Raw genomic sequence first — 15,327 nt, 5'->3', positions numbered from 1 at the left:
CCAAGTTCTAACTCTGTGACCTTACATAAGTTAGTTACCCTTTTATGTTTTTCATATGTTAAATAGCGTTAATAGTAGTGCCTAACTCAAAAGATGTGGGGATAAATAAGTTAATTCATCCAAAGTGCTTAGATAATTTCCTGGTGCATAGTACATGTTAAGCCTTATTATCATTTGGTGTCATTATTACCGCAAACTTACTATTTTAATCATCTGTTTGAATTCTTAATTTCTACCAAAAGTTTAAGTTTCCAAAGCTGCTTTTTGCTTCTCTGCTCCCAGTTTATAATTTTCTTATTTCTTGGATGCAGTATCATCTTGAAATATCGGGACAATTGAGGAAAGTTAGAAAAAACCTCCAATATAAAGATGGATGCCAAAACAAATAAATAGAAACAAATGTAAATAAATAAGTAGGAACAAAATTAAATAGAAATCTTGGAGTTCCTGGTATGGCTCAGTGGGTTAAGAATCTGACTGCAGTGGCTCAGGTCACTTCGGAGGCACTGTTTGATCCCCGGCCTGGCACAGTGGGTTAAAGGATCTGGCATTGCCGTAGCTGCGGCATGGATGCAATCCCTGGCTTGGGAGTTTCCATGTGCCGCAGATGAGGCCATTAAAAGAGGTAAAAAAAAAAAAAAAGGCGGTCCTGTCATGGCTCAGTGGTAGTGAACCCGATTATTATCCATAAGGATGCGGGTTTGATCCTTGGCCTTACTCATTGGGTTAAGGATCATGCTTTGCCATGAGCTGTCATGAGCAGATTTGGCTAAGATCTGGGTGTTGCTGTGGTTGTGGCATAGGTCAGAAGCTGCAGCTCCAATTTGATGCCTAGCCCACGAACTTCCATATGCTGCGGGTGTCGCCTTAAAAAGACAAAAATAAATAAATAAAGTAAATAAAAGTCTTCCTTTAAAAAAAAAAAATCTTGAAAGATTTGGGGGGGGGCAGCATTGCTAAAGTTTTTTTCCTATTTTCTATATTGACTGCTTTATCCTAATTCCTCTTTTATATTTATTTTGGTATACATCTTATATGTTCTTCTAAATTTCCTCGTAATTAGATTCAAATTCTGTTCGGCAGGAGAACATGTAAGTATCATGTCTTCAGTGAGTCACACTGGGGACTACAGATGTCAGTTTTTCCCCTTTTTTGGTGATACTAAGTTTGACCATTTGTTTAAGATAATGTCAGCCAGTTTCTCCATTTAAAAAATACCTTTTAATCTTTTTTAATTAAGTGATTTAGAGTTGATACTTTCAGAATGTATACTTATCCATCTGTACTTTTGCATTCTTTTAAAATTTATTGTAATTTATTATGTCATTGTCCATTTTGATGTTTACATTGTCCAAATTTGACTGGGAGAATCTCTTTCAAACTGGCTTCTGTGCTTTTTTGTGTATCTTTATCAATTTTTGAGCACTTCCTTAATCTGGCACAAGGTATTTGAGGCTCACCTTGTGCTCCCAGACTTAAAACTGGTCATTTCTTCAAGGATCCCTGGTTCCTTTTCATGGGGGGAATGATATTTAGAAATGCAAGACCTGGGACTTTTTCCTACTGAAGTGTCATTGCTTTTAGGCTCTTTTAGTGGACTGAGTGTGTGTGTGTATCCTTCAGCACACACATGCATGTGTGTATGTGTGTATTTTTGTCTTTTTGCCTTTTCTAGGGCTACTCCCGTGGCATAGGGAGATTCCCAGGCTAGGGGTCTAATCGGAACCATAACCACCAGCCTACGCCAGAGCCACAGCAACGCAGGATCTGAGCCACGTCTGCAACCTACACCACAGCTCACGGCAACGCTGGATCCTTAACCCACTGAGCAAGGCCAGGGACCGAACCCGCAACCTCATGGTTCCTAGTCGGATTCGTTAACCACTGCGCCACGACGGGAACGCCAATGTGTGTATTTTTCTTTGTATTGTGAACTGGAGCTTGGCACTTGTCATCTGCCTCTGAAGAGATTGAATCTTGAGCCACTGCAGCTGCTGACCCTCCGCACCCTCTGAAAAAGCTCAGGGTGGAGATCAGGAGTGAGGCGCTCTGTGCTCTGGGAGAACTGGCAGATAGGTCTTCGGATAGATGATTTCAGGAGAAGATTTTATGAGCCCAATTCTTGCATCTTATATCTAGAAAAGCACTAAAATCCTTTATGGTCATGTCTGCTTCTTGTGACTGGCAATAACCTTCACGAGACAAGTGGCAACCTTCTGTAAAGTGTGTGCTTGTTTGCATGTACCTCCCCCTTCACCAGAATCACATATGTACATACTCACATCCCCCCTACCTCTTCGGAGCGGTATTTTAGAGCTACCCGAAATGCTGGCTCCTGGGTCATAGTCTTCATTTCGTCCCAGATAAAACTTAACTCTCAGCTTCTAGGTTGTGCATATTTTTTAAGTTGACAGTTTCTATTTGATAGAGAGTTAAGTTCATTTGTTTACATTTATATTTAATTTTAGGAGGGGCTTTCCCTTAATCCTTGTTTATTTTTAATTTTTGAATACACGTATTATTGACGCCGGAAAGATGGTACCAGAATCTGGGTTCTTGTTCACGGCGGTCAAAGAATGAACTCCACGAACACGCAGGCAGCAAGCAAGAAAAGTTTTTATTAAAGGAAAGCAGATAGCTCCCAGGGTTACGGAAGGGGGAGAAGAGCTCCCCTTCTCTATTGTCCTATAAGGGGTTTTTATTCCTTAAAGTTGGGGGGGGGGTACCAACGTGGGGTCCAGAGAGATGTGGTCTTCTCCCATCGGCCTTCTTCAATTACCTATATGAGTCCTTGTTCAGTAGGGTCTTAGGGGTGGAAATGGCCTATAAGTCTCATAGTTTCTTTGTCCCTTTCGTCCTGTAAACTGAGTCATAGGGGATTAGGGATTAATGTCCATCTGGGTGAAGGAACACTCCTACAGTAAACAAGGCCTATGGGGATGTTACTCCCTGGAGCCCTTAAGCCACAAATGTTAATCAATGGCCATGTCAAAGAATGCATCAAAGCCCATTCTCTTACACTGACTACCTGAGTTAATATTCTGTCTCATTATTAATGTTGTTTGAAAGTCAAAAACTTAACTAAAAGGTGGACTCAGGAGCACCTTCTTCCCTAAGTTTTTTTTTCACTACATTCTCATTTACCACTTGTAGGTAACATGTATATAAACCTTAATTTGGAATTTATCCTTCCTTGTTTTCCTTTTTGCAGATATATACATACAAATGTATTCTTATTTATTCTTTTTAAGGTGATTTTTTTTTCCATTATGGTTTGTTTACAGTGTTCTGTCAATTTCTGCTGTACAGCAAAGTGACCCAGTCTCACACACACACACACACACACACACACACACACAGATAGATTCTTTTTCTCATATTATCCTCCATCATGTTCCATCATAAGTAACTAGGTGTGGTTCCCTGTGCTATACAGCAGGATCTCATTGCTTTTCCACGCCAAATGCAATAGTTTGTGTCTATTAACCCCAGACTCCCAGTCCATCCCATTCCCTGACCCTCCCCCTTGGCAAAACCACAGGTCTGTTCTCCAAGTCCATGAGTTTCTTTTCTGTGGAAAGATTCATTTGTGCTGTATATTAAATTCTGACATAAGTGATACCATATGTTATTCATTTTCTCTTTCTGACTTCACTTAGCATGAGAGTCTCTAGTTCCATGGATGTTGTTGCAAATGGCTTTTATTGGCCGAGTAGTATTCCATTGTGTATGGATACCACACCTTCTTAATCCATTTATCTGTCAGTGGACATTTAGGTTGTTTCCATGTCTTAGCTATTGGGAATTGTGCTACAATGAACATACCAGTGCATGTATCTTTTTCAAGGAAAATTTTGTCCAGATACATGCCCAAGAGTGGGATTGTTGGATCACCATGGTAGTTCTATATTTAGTTTTCTGAGGTGCTTCCGTACTGTTTTCCATAGTAGTTGTGCCAGTTTATATTCCCACCAACAGTGCAAGAGGGTTCCCTTCTCTCCACACCCTCTTTGGCATTTGTCATTTGTTAACTTGTTAATGATGGCCATTCTGACAGGTGTGAGGTGGTACCTCACAGTAGTTTTGAGTTGCATTTCTCTAATAATTAGTGATGTTGAACATTTTTTCATGTGCCTGTTGGCCATCTGTATATCTTCTTTGAAGAAAAGTCTATTCAGGTCTTTTGCCCATTTTTCAACTGGGTTGTTGGGTTTTTTTGCTGTTGAGTTGGATAAGTTGTTTGTATATTTTAGAGATTAAGCCCTTGTCAGTTGCATCATTTGAAACCATTTTCTCCCATTCTGTAGGTTGTCTTCTTCTCTCTCTCTCTCTTTTTTTTTTTTTTTTTTTTATGGTTTCCTTTACTGTGCAAAAGCTTGTGGTTTGATTAGGTCCCATTGGTTTATTTTTACTCTTATTTCTGTTGTCTTGGGAACCTGACCTAAGAAAACAGTTGTATAGTTGATGTCAGAGAATATTTTGCCTATGTTCTCTTCTAGGTGTTTTCTAGGAGTTTTATGGTGTTCATTATGCTTAGCACAGTAGCTAGCATAACATATGCCTCCTTCTTCACATTGTTTTTTCCACTTAGTATAGCCTGGGTATCACTTCATATCAGTTTATGGAAATTGTTCTCATTTCTTTTTCATAGTTGTGTGGTAACTCCATTGCATAGATGCATAATTGTTTATTCATCAAATCTCTTACATGGTTCCAACATTATGGTATTTTAAAGAGTTCCAAAGTAAATTACAATGTGTATGTGTTTTAATTAAAACATAGATGTATTATCTCTTGAAGTTCTCTGAATAGTCTAGGATTCTCACTAGAAGTCTCATAAGCAGTTGCAGATAGAAGTTGGGGCTGGAGTCATCTGAAAGTCTGAGTAACTCAGCGTTGAAGGTAGCTCACCCAGTATGCCTGGCAGTTGATATTGGTTGTTAGCTGAGAGCTCAACTTGGGCTGTCAGCTGAAATGCCTACTCATGACCTCTCTATGTGCCTGGAGCCTCCCAGAGCATGTCAGCTGGGTTCTGAGAGGGAGTATTTCTAAAATGAGCATCCCAAAAGGCCTAAATGGGAGCCTCAAGGCTTTTTAAGATTTATCTCAGAAATCCCACATCAGTTATGCATTCCATTAATCAGACAAGCCATTAAGGCTGGCCCAGATTCAAGGGGAGGGGAATTAGATTCCTTAATGTGAGGAGCAGGATGCATGAAATTGACAGCCACTGTCTTTGGAGACGATATATCATTGTTTGATTTTTAGCAAACTCATATCCTTTCCATATGTAAAATAAAGTCACTTTCTTCCCAAGACCCAGACAGTCTCATCCCATTAGGGCATCAATTTGAAGTCCAGGATCTTGTTATCTAAGTCAACTCCAGATGTGGATGAAGCATCTCAGGTGCAGGTTCTCCAGTACAACACCTCCATAACAGTTTCCCTTGACCAAGGACCCTTACTTTATTTCTCCATATGGCTTTGAGTTACTGTGTGGTATCCTTTCATTTCATCTTGTAGAAGTCCATTGAACATATCTCCTAGGGCAGGTCTAGTGATAACAAACTCCCCCAACTTTTGTTTATCTGAAAATTTCATAATTTCTCCCTCACTTTTGAAGGAGTTTTGCTGGATATAGGACTCTTAGTTGACAGTTTTTTCCTTTAAGCACTTTAAATATACCTGCCTACTGCCTTCTGGAGTACAAAGTTTATCATGAGAAATCTGCTTCTAATCTTGTTGTGGCTTCCTTGTATGTGATGAGTCACTTGCTGTTTTCATGCTTCTCTGTGTCTTTTGAATGTTTGATTTTAAAGTATTCTAGTATGGCTTTATCTCACATGAAGGTTTGTCAAGTTTTTCAGATGTTTATATTCATGTCTTTCATCAAATTTGGGACGTTTTCAGCCATTATTGAAGTATTTTCTCTGCTCCCTTCTCTGTTCCCCTTCTAGGACTCCCACAATGCATATTTTGGTCTCCTTGTTGGTGTCCAGAGGTCTCTTAGACGTGCTTCATGTTTTTTCAATCGTTGTTTCTTTCTGTTTCTCAGACACAGTAACTTCCATTGTCCTATCTTCATGTTCACTGATTCTTTCTTCTGCTTTTTCAAATCGGCCTTTGACTCTGCCTGGTGCATTTTTCTTTCCAGTTATACTTTTCAGTTCCAGAATTTCTTTTTGGTTTCTATTTAAGTTTTCTGTTGATATTTTGTTCATACATCCCTTTTTTGGCTTTTTTCACATCTTTCTTTAGTTCTTTGAGCATCTGTTAAGACAAGCATTTTAAAATCTTTTTCTCATATATCTGCCGTCAGGTCTTTTTCAGGAACAGTTTCTACTAATTTTTTTTCCCCCTTTGAATGAATGATACTATCCTATTTATTTGTATGTCTTGTATTTTTTTGTTGTTGTTATTTTTGTTGAAAACTGGACATTTAAATCTAACTGGTAGCTGTGGAAATCAGATTTTGCCCCTTCCCTTGGGTCTGCTGGGGGGTTTTGTTTGTTTGCTTGTTTTGGTTTTTTTGATCAAACTAGTAATATTGGCACTGATATGATACAGAATATAAGACAGAGGTAGATCTGCACATCACCACATCAAATTACAATTAGAACTGATTCTCTTTGAAACATCAATTTTACATAAATGCTTATCCAGTAGCATATCATAAACTATATTTCTTGTCCTGTAAATATAGAATTAAGGGCTAAAACTGTTAAAGCAACAGATGAATTTTTTCCAAGAGCAAAGAAATGTGCAACCCATAGGACTTGTGAGAAAACCTTAAACTAAATTGCTAGTCATCTTTAGGGACATTGGTTAAATTCTGTAAGTGTTGGCCTAAAAACAGAACTTAGTTTTTTCAGGTATTTAGAGATTTTCATGCATTGTGTACCTGAAGCTTTTGGTTTCTTGATTTTCTTTGACTCTCACCTCTTCCTCTCCTTGACATTTGAAAAACCTTCTTGGTGTAAGAAAAGCCCAGTCCTGGAAATTTTGCACTGAGTTTAAACCATAATATTTGATCTAATTCTAAACCAAACACCACTGTTCAGGGTTCTCATTAGTGGATTATTCAAAGGTAAATGCTTCTCCTGTTAATTATTAATTTACATAGTATCACAAGGATAAAAGAGATCCTTTCAGGAGTGGCACTGTTTCATGAAAACACGAAGGTGGAATGGGGTGGGTAGAGCAATCAGTAAGCTGACACAATGACCTTTCACACAGTGTTTCCTTAAAAAAGAATCAAATTGCTTTTAATTTTATGAAGTGAAAATGGCAGCATACATAGGATATTAAAATGTTTTCTTACATATGGTTTGCTGTTGGGCTCACAGATGAGGGCCTTTCTCATAAGGTGATATGCATACTATTTGCACAGCAGGAAGCAGGTTTTTGGGTACACTCTAGTTAACAGGAAATCTCCCAAGAAAATGAAGGGAAGGAAGGGGGCTAATGAGCCAACCTGTAATAACACAACCCAAAATTCTAGAAGGGAAGAAAAATAAAGCCATTGGAATAGTTGACTTAGCAATATCCTTGAAGGTCAGTGGTATTTCCATAGTACTCGATATGGCACAGAGACAGAGTCTTGAGTGTGCTGATACTTAAGTTGCCAAAAAGAGAGCCAAGTTGAGGCACAGACTGAGAAAATTTAAGAGCCTGAAGATTTAGTCTCTGCTTTCTGCTCAACACTTCTGAAATGTTGTTTTTTGCTGAGCTTTCATGCTGTTTGTTTTCATAACAGAAACAGGGGTCTTTGAAGAATTGACCAAGTATTATGTCTCCAATGAGACAGCTTTATTCAACAATGAACTACAGGTGGTGGTGGCTGAACTGCTCATTCAACATACAGTTCTAAAGGGCCTCAGTGTCAGGTTGTGTTCTCTAGACCCTTAATCTGACTTCCATACTGCGGAACCTCAGTCTCGGTGTTCAGCAGCCCTTTCAGAAGGATTTGCCTTTATTTCTGTAAATAGATGCTTTATGCAGAAGTATGTCTTAGTGAAAGGGACAAAAAGACAATGGTGTGAAATAAATTAACTAATTTAAAAATGTCAGATGGCTGACAGCCTAGGTAGCTGCACATGAAATGTAGCCAGACGCCAGAATCTTGTGGTAAAAGAAAGAACAGTCTTAAGGGCTTGTGTTGGAGCTTTTAGTTTATATTTTCCTAAGGCACAACAAAAGTTCTTTTAGATTTATGTTTTGGCAAGTGTTTTTCCTGCTGGAGGATCATAAAAGTAGGGGAGAATATCTGCCTAATGGCATGTTGGCATGCTAAAGTAAGGAAAATAATACTTGGATGAAAACTAAGGCCAGCAGGTGAAGAAAAACAACAAAAATTGTATTGGTTTTAAATTTGTACCAAGGCTAGTTCCTGAATACTAGAAAAATGAAAAAAGTCTTTCATACCTTTGCATGAGAATAAAATGATTTTCCTTTAGAAGCTGTTGCTCAGAATGTAATCTGTGGCAATGACACCATGTAGTAAAAACAATCTGGATTTTATAATAATGTTATAAGAAGGAAAAAGTTATAAAAATTCTAGACGGTACAGAGCTACAAATATGGTGGTACGTGAACAAAGGGGTCAACTCAGATTTTTACTCCAGAAAGGTTTTATGTTTGTGAAGGGTGATGTAACTTGTTATACATTGAAATCCAAGTTAGAACTAGCTGCCTTACCGTGAGATTTCACTGCCATTAGCACTTTAATTTTTGGTAGTTTTGTTGCAAGTTCAGGTAAGTTAGAGCTCTTTTCAACTGTTAAATGCATTTCTTTCAAAAAAAAAAAATGAAGGAATAGGTATTCTGATAAGCTTTCTGTAGATAGGATTCTGATCATTTTGGGTCCAGTTAACCCAGCATGTTTCCCTGGACGTAATAACTTGGTCTCTCTGAAAGCTGGGAAACATTGCAGTTTAAAAAGTCAGAGTATAATGACATTGATTTCAAATAAATTATGCTGGGAAGATAGGAGGATGAAATATGGATTGGTCAGACCACCAATCATGTTTTCCTAGACATAAAAAGTGATAAACATCTGCAAAGATCAAAGGAAAGAGAGCAACCACATTCAAGTAGTGAGAGGCGCAACGTTCTGCAGGTGTCCTGATGGCCTTCATCAAGGTTCCAAGATGACACATCCGCTCTGCAGGGCTGTAACCACACACAAACCCCAGAGCCGGCCCCAGATCTGGAATGCGACAAGTGGAGAACCCAGTGGCAAGTCTGAGCTTGTCTCGGACGCTCTGACTAGCACAGAGGCAGACAGTGAAGAACTACCAGAATCCTACCTAGAGCCCTGAGCTCTCTTTTACCTTGGAAACACACCACCCGTGAGGTTACCGTGGCAGAAATATAAATCAAGGCTGACACGGCTAAGTGCAGCCTTACAGCTGGCCATCTGGATACGGGGCTTTGCCAGTCCTTAGCTGTTTTCATTGTTTAATCAAATATTAAGAGAAGTTTAATTCATATTCAAGCCTTGCCAAAAAGAAAGAACAGTTAATTTCCTATGATCAGCACAAACTGTTAACCTGCTAAGTAAAGTTCAATTTTTACAGTAAATTTCTTTTTAAACATCTTAGGGTGAGGAGGAGGGAAGACAAATGAGATAATAACAAATTACAACACTCAGCAAGCTCCATTCCTTATTCTGTGTGTGGCTGACGGCATTAATCTGAAAGTCACTCTGCAACTGTGATGGTCAGATGTATTTGAACATGTAGATCCCTAAAGATGTCCTTATTCATTTGGCCAGGCCTGTGGTATAGGTTGTTGTGATTTTAGGGCTGCACCCGCAGCATATGGAGGTTCCGAGGCGAGGGGTGCAGTCAAAGCTATAGTCACTGGCCTGCGCCAGAGCCACAACAACGTGGATCCGAGCCGCATCTGCGAACTGCGCCACAACTCACGGCCACGCTGGATCCTTAACCCACTGAGCGAGACCAGGGATCGAACCCACGTCTTCCTGGATTCTAGTTGGCTTCGTTAACTGCTGAGCCATGACAGGAACTCTGGTATAGGGTTTTTTTTGTTTTCTGAACAAACAGAATAATTCATCAGTGCTTCCTGAGAGGCTCAAACAAGATCACTGGCCAGATTCTAAAGAGAAACTTTACTTTTGGCCTGTATCTCAGGTAAAGTGTTGTATATAAGCTGAAAAGGATGTGAAGAGAAGAACCAAGGCCAGTTAAAGTATGCCACCATGCGTGAAACTGTGGGTAACACCTATGATAGGTGACACCTTCTTTGAAAAGTTCCTCAATGAATCACAAAAGATGTTATCTATGTTCCATAATAAAAATCCCAATAAAAATATACCCAAAGATGTTTAATCCAGTCCTCTAAGCCATGGATAACAATTTAGATTTAGCCATGTAACAGTTTAGATTTAATTTAGATAAATTTAATTTAGATAAACTCATGTAACAGTATTCCATACATGACCTTATGAAAATAGACTCCTTTACTGTAAGGTAAACTGGTTATTATTAAACTGAATAGGACTGAGGTAGAAAGCAGATGGTAGTTTATAGAGTTCTTCATCTGGAAACATTCAGACATGCAGTACGTAGATAACAACAGCTGTCAGTTGTTGGGAGTTCTTCTAATAGCTGCATTTCATATTTCAGCATCACGTGGAAGCACCTGGATCCCCTTCCTACCACTTTAAGTGCTAAGTAGGAAGCGATGTACTGCTGCTTTCCCAGTCCATCTCTTAACACTCTGAAATGCACCAAAAATTGGAGGTGTAATGATAATCAGGTTACTCACTCTGTTCCAGGACTCGGCAATGTACCAGGTCACCAGGTAGTTCCCCTTGCATTGGTCCAACATGGAGGTCGGAGTGGGGGCCCCAGTACCCCCAGTAGCGCTCGGCCCCAAGGACTCCCAGGCTGACTCAAGCCCTGTTCCCTCACTCGCCTTGCACCCTGCCTACCCCCTCTGCTGTTTTATACTCTTGTTTTTTGGGGTGTTGTAGGCTCTCTCTGTGCTGAGAGGCTGTACAGACTTCACAGGTCTTTTCTGACTCTTTTTTTCCTGGATAAGCATAGTCATTTTCTAATTTTCCTTTTATATGCGATTGTTTTAAAATGTACTCGTCTTGGTGTTCGGCTTGCGGCTTAGCAATAACAAACCTATCTAATATCCATGAGCATGTGGGTTTGATCTCTGGCCTCGCTCAGTGGGTTCAGGATCCAGCTTTGCCCTGAACTGCAGTGTAGGTCACAGATGCTGCTCGGATACGGTTTTGCTGTGGCTGTGGTGTAGGCCGACAGCTACAGCTCTGATTCAAACCCTAGCCTGGGAACTAGGCCCCTGGTGTGGCCCCGAAAAGAGAAAAGAAAAAAAAAAAAAAAGGAGTAGTCTTTAATGTCCCAAAGAGAAAAAGAAAAGTGGAAGGGGGTACAAGCCCTTTAAATCCCCATGAAGTCTCTTCAGCTAGAAGGGGAGGGACTTAGAACAGTAGAGGGAGGCCGAAGGACTGTGATTGCCTTTTTCTCTTTCTCTGTACATCCCGGATCAGAAGCAGCCATCAGAGCGCAGATCCCTGTATTTGGAGCACAGTGTCCTTTTTGCCCACCCCGCTTCCTGGAAGCTACGTGCAAGGTGCTGCCTGCCTGCCGTGTGGTGCTCAGGCTAGGAGAAGGGTAACTGCCTCTGTGCTAAGAGCTGAAATTAACCAGAGTGTCCTGTCCACATCTTCCCCTGGAAGTTGCAAGCCTTTAGTAGACTCCAGACTTCCGAAACAGTCACTTCAAATTCTGCCCATGCAGTTTTTGTCCAGATGGGGAGGTGGAGTCCCCGAGCACTTCCTACTTTGCCATCTTCACATAATGCTCTGTGTGTGTGTGTGTGTGTGTGTGTTTTGGAATTGTTTGAGACATAACCTTCAAAGAGAGATTCTAGAAATGGTGCTGCAGAATCAGAAAATAAATACACATGTAATCCACTTAGATATTGCCAAATTACCATCTGTAGATGTTGTACAAGTTTGCATTCCTGCTAGCAAGGTAGTTATTTCTCCACAGCCTCACCAGCGAATATTGTGTTGTCAGACTTGTGAGTTCTTGCCAATCTGAGATGAGTAATAATATGTTAACCAGAGATAAATTAAAGGAGAGAAAACAGTATATACAAAGAGTCACCTGGATTTCTAGTTCAGACTGAGGAGATTAGACACATGTGTTTCTCTCTCTTTCCTCCTTAACTCACTAAAATGAAGATCAAGAAATAAACAGAAGAGGCGTTCCTATTGGGTGCAGGGAAAAGGAATCTGACCTGTATCCATGAGGTGTGGGTTCAATCCTTGGCCTTGCTCAGTGGGTTAAGGATCCACGTTGCTGCGAGCTGTGGTGTGGGTCTCAAATGCAGGCTCGGATCTGGCATGGCTGTGGCTATGGTGTAGGCTAGTAGCTGTAGCTCCGATTCGACGCCTAGTCTGGGAACCTCCATATGCTTTGGGCCCTAAAATTTCGTGCCCCCTCCCCCCACAAAAAAAAGGAAAGAAAGAAACCGAACAACTTTAGAGTACTTTTTTCACTTTGATACTGTGCAGTTTTTCATTTATTCAAGCTTCAGTTGCACACCTTTCTTTTCAGCGAGATGTCTGTGGTGTTTGGTTTTCCTCAGTTTTTAAGAGTTCTTTGTATGTTAAGGATATTGTCATTTTGTGATATATATTATATTTTCATTACTCTTTTTAATTTGTTTCTACTGTGTTTTAACCATGCAAATTTTTTCTTTTATTACATTAAAAGCAATAAAAGAGAAGCCCTTAAAAGCTGTTTGGAAGCTTTATATGTAAGATTGGGGCTTATCAACAAAGATCTTACTGTTTCCTTCAGTGGAACTTCTGATTTAAGAGAACAGTCTACCAGCTTCTTGGTAGAGGAAAGGAGATTGGTTTCTGTACACAGATATTTATTCCCTTGCTTTCTTCTCTTCCGCTTGCTATGCTTAGTGTCCTCAAGTCAATCAATTTTGGGTCTTTTTTTTTTTTTTTTTTTTCTGTAGTAAACCTTTATTGTCCTGCTCTAGTTGGAGAACTGTAGTTGCTTGGCTGTATGTCGTGAGTTGGAGACTTGAGGATCTTTTTTTTTTTTTTTTTTTTTTGTCTTTTTTATTTATTTATTTTTTTACTATTTCTTGGGCCGCTCCCACGGCATATGGAGGTTCCCAGACTAGGGGTTGAATCAGAGCTGCAGCCACCAGCCTACGCCAGAGCCACAGCAACACAGGATCAGAGCCTCGTCTGCAACCTACACCACAGCTCATGGCAACACCCGAGCGTTAACCCACTGAGCAAGGGCAGGGACCGAACCCGCAACCTCATGGTTCCTAGTCGGATTTGTTAACCACTGCGCCACGACGGGAACTCCTTGGGGATCTTTTTTATTCAGTTTTTCAATCAGTCTAGATTTTAAACCTCATGTTTAACCATTGTCTTGGGGAGTTATTGGAGGTAAATTCCCGAGTCCTTTGAGAATTAGGTAGTGAGAATTGGCTTACTTCTGCAGACACTTAGAATATCTTATTTTCTCAGTCTTGTTAAATTCCGTCATCTCTTTTTGTCATCTGCTGCTGTCTCCTTTCAAGTTCTTTTATTTTTATTATATTTATTGTCATTTTACTGGATTTTAGATGTAAAGAGAAAGCAACTCATTAATTTATTGCACCTAACTAGGAATGCAGTGGTTCTTTATACATAGAGTTTTCTCTCCTTCGGCTCTACTTTGTGAGCAGTTGAGTGGCTCCCAGTGGTTCATTGGTATTGCACTTTTGTTTATGTTCCAGGACTCAGATTATTTTGATCAGTGTTTGGAAAATTGGTTACTTTTTTCCTCCCTGTGTCCTGTTTAATTTCAAGAGAAGAAAGTTTTTACAGTTTTAGGGAAAAGATTGTTATTGGTCCTGGAAATATGAAAGCTGCTTGAGAGTCTCATTGTCTTTTCCCCGTTTGATCCACATTTTGCCTTATAGTCGGTGTTTGGGGATTGTTGCTATTTTGTAGTTTAATTTTAGATGAATCCTCTTTGCTTTTTCTTCTTTTTCATCTTGGTGGTTTTCAAGAAGTAGGAAATAAACATACCTTTAATCCTTTCTTTTAAAATTCATTTAATACATTGTGGAAAAACAGTGCTCAGACATACTTCATTTACGAGATTGAATGAATACCTGGATTAAGGTACCCATGCCAGAATTTTTTCCTGTTCATATAGATCATACCATAGGAGGTATGACTCTAGGCTGACTCAGTTTGGTTGCAGTGAGTTTCATGTCATGACAGGCAGGAGAGTGCCTGTAAGAACATGCATGTACAGGAAGTAGAGAGCCGCAGAATCTGAAGTGGCATCAGGGGTGTGTTTGGTTTCGCTTGGTTTTCCACCACCCCTCTTATCAGTTGTTCTCTCTCATGGCACTTTGCTCTTCTCTGCACATTTGCTCTAAGATCTCCATGTGAGCCATTTTCATGTGCTTGCTAATAGTTTCCGTTCTCGTAAAGAAAGTTCATCCTACACCTGACCAGGAATAGACACCCCAGTCTCTCTGTTCCCTACTGTGGCCTCTCTGCTGCTTCTCTCTACAACTGACCACTGTACCCTGTTGCTGTTTCTTAGTCATTTTCCAAGGAAAATGAATTGACCCAGACCACCTTTTTGCACCACATGTGATTTGTTCTTCCTAACCAAACTGTGAACGGACTTTCTCGGATCGGTTCAGTGCTCCTGAAGCAGCTTGGGGGTGGTGGGGAAGGAGCAGTAGGTCAGGAGGGAACCTGCAAGGAACCGTGAGTGGACAGTTCCCCTTGGTAAGTGAGAGAGCAGCATAGAGCTGAATACATAACGTACTCCTCCTTGAGCCTACCATTTCCTTTTTAATAGAGCACATCAGGCAGCACTTAATCCAAATTGAATATTGTAGGAAACTAGCCAATATTTAAGGGTCAAAATTGACTGCAAAACCTGCTGTTTGGTGCTGTTTTTTCTGTTTGCATTGTGACTTTAGTAGTATGCTATGGCAGAAAGACCACTATCTTAGAAGTCAGGAGTCTTAGATTCCAGACCTGATTTTGCTGTTCTGCAAAAGGCTTCAGTTTCTTCATCAGATAAATTTTAAAAATCTCAGTGGAGTAGAAGAGTTTTTAAGGTAAAGTTTGCTACACCAAGCAGGGAAAGGTGCTTTCCACAGGGTCATCAGAATGCAAAACTATTAAAATGAAATCATAAGTTCCGATTAATGTAAATAGTTAGAAATGAAAATGCGTGGACCCATGCATTAGAAAAGGATATGAGAGTTTTATAGTGA

General features: G+C 40.0%; 1 protein-coding gene and 1 pseudogene across 1 annotated transcript in view; one reads left to right on the top strand and one right to left on the bottom strand.

Annotated features, from left to right (window-relative positions):
* Positions 1 to 15,327, top strand: part of ZNRF2 (zinc and ring finger 2) — a 102,718-nt gene that overhangs the window by 46,295 nt on the left and 41,096 nt on the right. The window lies entirely within an intron of this gene.
* On the bottom strand, positions 10,077 to 14,643 carry LOC102167633 (alkaline ceramidase 3 pseudogene; annotated as a pseudogene).

This window comes from Sus scrofa, chromosome 18 (genome assembly GCF_054392235.1).
Source record: "Sus scrofa isolate SSC_HxYL_T2T_F1_AM1 chromosome 18, Sscrofa_HxYL_maternal_Yorkshire_Landrace_v2.0, whole genome shotgun sequence".
NCBI classification, from domain to species: domain Eukaryota; kingdom Metazoa; phylum Chordata; class Mammalia; order Artiodactyla; family Suidae; genus Sus; species Sus scrofa.
This window is presented reverse-complemented; position numbering and strand designations above follow the sequence as displayed.